Here is a 5930-nt window from a genome sequence, read left to right as displayed (position 1 = left end):
ATCTCCAGATTCTATCCGGGTAGGAATGCTTGGCTCCTCCCTCTGGGCTCACATCTCCCAATGGGATGCTGTAGTTCTTATCAGCCATGCAGGGACATTCAATGGCTGTTATCAGCAGGTGTCCCCTCCTGAGGGAGGTGTGAATGTGGTCACTCAGAGAGAGAGATAAGGCAAACTGCCCACTTGACAAAGGTAATCGGCCATACAGATGGTAATAGAAAAGATCTTGCATTGCAATCTTGGTTGTGGGGAAGGAGAGGAGAGCCTGGAGGAGGACAAGGCAGTGCCAGGGTGCCCATTGGTGCCTGGCACATGGGAGAAGTGTGGGGGGTGTAGGAGGATGGAGAACCTGCCCCGTTGGGAGTTTCCCCTGAGTCCTGGCCAAGTAAAATCTCACAGGAATCAGCCTTGTTGGTGCCAGAGCTGAGAACATCTCTGCTTGCTTTGGACACCCCTGACTGGCCTGCAAAGCAAAGAGCTGGCAGGAACAGGGTGTCCTGCTCAGATGGGGGAGAGGCAGCCCCAAGGGCAGGCTGGGGGGCACAGCACTGCCAGCCCCCTGTGTGTGTGTGCAGGGACTCTGCCAGCCTGCAGCCCCACACTTCACAGGGAAAAGCAAGGCACAATTCTTCCCAAGGATATTTCTGGGTTTCACATTCTCTGAACCTCAGAGAAAGGAAAAACAATTCTTACCATTTGCTGTGCTGTATTTGTGCCAAAGTAGAATGCAACATAGAGATTGTTCACCCACAGTGATTGTTCCACACAGTGACGGTGTTTGGGTTCCTTGGCCTGTCAAGGCCAGGTGTGTAGCCCCACATTTCTCTTCACAGAGAAAAGCAAGGCACAATTCTTCCCAAGAATATTCTTATCTCATTTGCTGTGCCTGTGTTTGTGCAAAAGTAGAATGCAATTGGGAGATTGTTCACCCACAGTGATTGTTCCACACAGTGATGGTGTTTTGGTTCCTTGGCCTGTCAGGGCCAGGTGTGTGTGTGTGTCAGGACTGTTGGGTGACAGTCACGAGATTCTGTGCAGTGTGTGCAGAGTTGAGTGCTTGGCAGATTCAGTTTAGATGTAATGTATCACAGTGTAATACAATACAGACTGATATAGTATAATAAAGTAATTAATTACCCTTCTGATATCAATGCACCCAGATGCATCATTCTCTCCCCTCATTGGGGTTCCCTGCAAATCCAATACCAGCCCCAGGCTGCTGAGCTGATGCCTCCTGCTTGTAAGACTGGCACAGACAGGTTCTTGTCCCTCATTAATGAAGAAGTCACTGGATTGCCACCAGGATCAGCAAATTGCATTAATTACTCACAGTGCACAGAGCCAGCAGCACAGAGGCCCAGGCCTCCCAGCCCCAGGGTGGCTCTGGCTGCTCCCTTGGAGCACTGAACTGCAGAATCACTGGGTGGATTGGGTTAGAAAGGATCTTAAAGCCCATCCTGCTCCAGCAGCCCACACATCTCCCTGCACTGCTATACCTAGGCCTTCTGAAGGCCCAGGAAGATGCTGGACATGCCCAGGGAGCCCTGGGTCACCACTGAGGGTGTAAGGGACGAGCAGAGTGATGCAGTCACACAGCAGGGAGGGAGTGTGGTAGCCCTGTGCTTGCTGGAGCATGTGGGAACCACCATGAGCATTCCTCTGAGGCCACCCAGGTCCTTCCCAAACAGTGGCATGTGGGGAAAGCTTGAAAGGCACTCAAGGGAAAGGATTTTTGCTGGGCCATCTTGCAGATGAAGTTTGGCAGAAGTGTCTTGTGGCAGGGGAGTGGCCAAGCACATCTTCCATCACTTTGTCCTTGCTGGACTGAGGCCTCATCACCTGTGGGAGGGATCAGAGCCCACAGCTGTGGGAGCACAGAGCACTGCTCCTGTCTCATGCAGAGCCACCTCACCACACACACAGAATACACTCAAAAAAAAAAAGAAAAAAAACAAAAAAAAACCAAAAAGAAACCAAAAAAAAACTCCAAAAACTGAGCCACAGGCACTCAGCAACTGCATCCTCAATACCAGAGTGTGCCCTGGAAAATGCACAGACACACAGCACTGATGTGGGAATGCTGGAGCTGATCCTCAGAGCAAGGTCTCACTCCTGAGACCCCAAAAACTGCAGGAACCTGCTGCCCCCACTCCCCACGAGGAGCAGGGGGAGGCAGCCCCCCTCTCGCTGCCTGCTGCCCGGTGGGACACCTTGCAAGAGAAACCTATTTCCTCTCACAGCAGTACCTGTCAGCTGCAAACCTTTCACTGCCTGGTGATTTAGCTTCTCTTCTGCTCCGAATTAGGGAATGAAAAGCAAAAGTTTTAATGTAATGGGAGCCAGCACAGTGGCCTTGCAAGTTGTTAAAATTTAAAAAGGCAACAATAAATCTGCTGAGCTAAGAAGAGCTCTCAATGAAAAAAGGGTAGATTTGTTTTCTCTTTATTATCTTGCAGGTGATTTTCAGGGCTCGCTGGTATTTTATTTCTTGTTAATTGTTCTCCTTTCTGAACTAAGGGCTCTGTTAACCCCCAGACCCCAAGCAGGCAGGAACACCTGGCAGCAAGGTGACAGTTAATTCCACACCTGCCTTCCCAGGGGAGGCTCACCCTGCTGCTGGCTCAGGTGCTGTTTCTCACCTTCCTCAGATCAAACAGAAATGTTCAAGGTCGCGTGTTCTCTCCTAGGGAGATCTCAGCACAGATCTTGGAGCTGTTCTTGAGCTGAACCCCAACCTCTCCTGCTGCTTCTGGGCTGTGGGGGCTGCTCAACTCCCCTGCTCCTCCCTTGGAGGGCTCTTGGAGCTCGGGGAGACTTGGTGTCTTGGTTTGGAAAGCCAGGTGTCTGCTAAGGAAGGCAGGAGCCTTCCCTGAAATGGAAAATGTAAACCCTCTCTACCCCTCTGAATTGCTATAAATTTTAAATTAAGGGGCTCTCAGGTAAAAATATGGGAGCAGGAAATAACAGTTCTTTAATAGGGAAGAAAATAAAATAAAAGGATAAAATAAACAATGCAGTGAACTGAACCAGCACTGGCAGAGTCAGAACCCAAGCTGACACCCTGTGGGTCAGGGTGCTGGCAGCAGTCCCATTGGAATTGTGGCTCAGCCCTCCTGCAGTGCCAGGGGTGGTTCTGCTGGAGCAGGGATCCTGGAGAAAGGTGCAGTCTCTGCCTCTGGAGATCCAGGGCAAGAGGCAGCTGCTGTTCCTCTGGGCAATCCAGTGCACCATGCAGGACATTCAATGGCTGTTATCAGCAGGTGTCCCCTCCCGAGGGAGGAGTGGGTGTGGTCACTCAGAGAGAGAGATAAGGCAAACTGCCCACTTGACAAAGATAATCCGCCATACAGATGGTAATTGAAAACAACTTGCATGTCAATCTTCAACACCTGGGCTCCTCCAGCCCTGCAGATCCTGGCTCTCCCTGCTGGGCCAAGCAGGGCTCAGCCTGAGACCAAGGTGGGGGTCTTGCTGTGGTGGGGGTCCTGTCTCAAATCCCATGCCACCCGCTCCTCTCCAGCCCTGCACGTGCTGGTTCCCCGAGCCAGGGAGGGGACAGCTGGTGGGAAGGGATTGGGGCTCTGGGATCTCACCCAAAGCTGCTGAGCAGCAGGAGGTGGGGAAGCAAGCTGGGAAAAGGCAGGAGGGGGATGCTGAAGGCTCATCTCCTTCTCCTCCTGGGAATATCCTGTTCATCCATTCATTTCCTGCTCCCTGGGAGCTGGCAGCCAGAGCTGGAGCAGAATGATCAGTATCAAAGAACACAGAGCAGCAGAGCCCAGAGAGCAGCTCCAGGTGTGCCCACCTCAACCCTGGGAGCCCCAGAGAGCTGCAGTGCAGAGGGTAAGAGGGAGGAAACAGGTTGGAAGGGTGATTGGGATGGACAAAATGGGTGTGAGGGGATTCACCACCTGCTTCAGAACCAAGGACACAGTTAAAGTTCACCAGAGGTTACAAAGCAGGTGAGAGATTACTCTGCAGGCTTCAGTCTGGATCAGTCAGGGGACAAAATTTGGTGTTTTATGGAGGAAATTTGTCTAAAAGGCCAAAGAAGGAAAAATTACATGAGTATGGGTGATTGCTCATGTAACAACACACGGATCAGCAGCTCTGGAATTTAGCATCCCTTATTTCAATTGTCCAGATGAAGAATGCTCACAACACTGCCCACAGTCAGCAGCTCCCCTTGGACAGCACTGAGGTAAAGTCTTCATCCACCTGGATATGTCCCTGTGAACCCCTGACATGCATCTCAATAACACCACGGCGGTTTAACCACAGCCCCAGGGATTTATGAGCACTGAATTTACCACACACACCAGGAGAAGCTGCTAGCAGTGCTGGGTCTCCAGTCCCAGGAGCCCCAAGCACCAGTCAGGAGCAGGTGGCTCTGAGCATGGGACATGTTTCCATCCCAAAGCTGATGCCTTAGGATTTTAGCTTTTATATTTTTCATGTATTTGTAACCCTGCAATTCTTTGGTGTAGAGCTCTAAGCTCCAAGATACAGTGCTAACTGCTGTTTTCCCATTTTGGTCAGTCATTCCCATCTAGGCCTGGGAATCAAGGACACCTCACTGTCTCAGGGCCTGAGAAAAGTAAATGAGAAAAGTGTGTTGGGGAGAGCAAGTTTGGGGTAAATTACTGCATTACAAGACATTTCTGCTGCCTGCCCAAGGCTGGATGTTACATAAAGGCCCTGGCAGTCCAAGCCTTCAGCCACATCCCAGCACAAGCTTCTGTGACCCCATGGCACATCCCAGCTCCTCTGTCAGCACCTCCACTGCTGGATCCTGCTAATCGCTGATCCCCATCCATGAGCATCCCCAGCTCCCCACAGCAGCTTCCAGGCAGCTCCTGTTACACTCACCTTTCATCTCTCCCTGTTCCTTTTTTTTCTGACCTGGGAAAAAAGTGACAACAAAAGCTGAATATTCCAGGGATTCCAGATTTTCCCTGAATTTTCCGGGGATTTACCTGATTCCACAAACGGAATCTTTTTAAGAAAGGCACCAAATGTTGCAACAGAATAAAAAGGTTTCATCCATGTTTTTTTACTCCAGGAGCACCAGTGGTTCAGGGATGAGGGGAGAGAGGAGGCCCAGGAGGTTTAGCTGGGACCAGCCCCCTCTCCATGTGCACATAATGGGATGGCACAAAGGCAAGTGAGCTAAAAATTAAAGCCTGGCAGATCCTGCCAGGAACGACTTGGAGGAGCAGCTTGCTAATGGTGTAAAAGCTGGTAATAAAAGCTTTTTCAAATACATCAGAAGCAAAGAGCCTGCCAAAAAGTCTGCAGGGCCAAGAGATGGTGAAGATGTAAGAGAAACACTCGGTGAGGAAAAGGTCACACAGATGAATGATCTGCATCATCGTTCGCAGGGGGAGCTGTGTGAGGTCCCAGTGCCAGAGCAGCTCTTTGGGGATGGGGATCTGGGAAGCATTTCAAACTGAACCATCCATCACAAGCAGCAGCCAATCACCAGAACCAGGTGGATTTAGCTCTGGAGGTCTGAGGGGCCCAGTGGTGAAAGCACTGAAGAACTGAGCTGTGGCGCCACAGGAGTGGGGAGGGCAGAGGTGGCACCTCCTGAGGAAGGCCAGGGAGGACACCCAGGCAGGCAGAGTCTCTGGTAACTGTTGATAATTGCTGCCCCGAGATGTGCAGGATGTCTCTGCTTCGGCCTGTGCAGCTGAAGAACGAGTCTGGACTCTTCAGTTTTTGGTCTTGAGGTTGTTTATTAATTCTTATCTGTAAAATTTTCTCTCTGCCCAACCGAGATCTGCTCAGCAGGGCAGCCACAGGCACTCTGACTGCCCCCGAGGTGGTGTTGTCCTTTTATCCTACAAACTATGTATAACATATTTACACTTAATTCCCAATACCTATCACCTATGTTAGACAGTGAGCTTCTACTCTAAACCAATCCC

The sequence above is a fragment of the Geospiza fortis genome, unplaced genomic scaffold, assembly GCF_000277835.1.
Source record: "Geospiza fortis unplaced genomic scaffold, GeoFor_1.0 scaffold115, whole genome shotgun sequence".
Classification (NCBI taxonomy): Eukaryota; Metazoa; Chordata; class Aves; order Passeriformes; family Thraupidae; genus Geospiza; species Geospiza fortis.
This window is presented reverse-complemented; position numbering follows the sequence as displayed.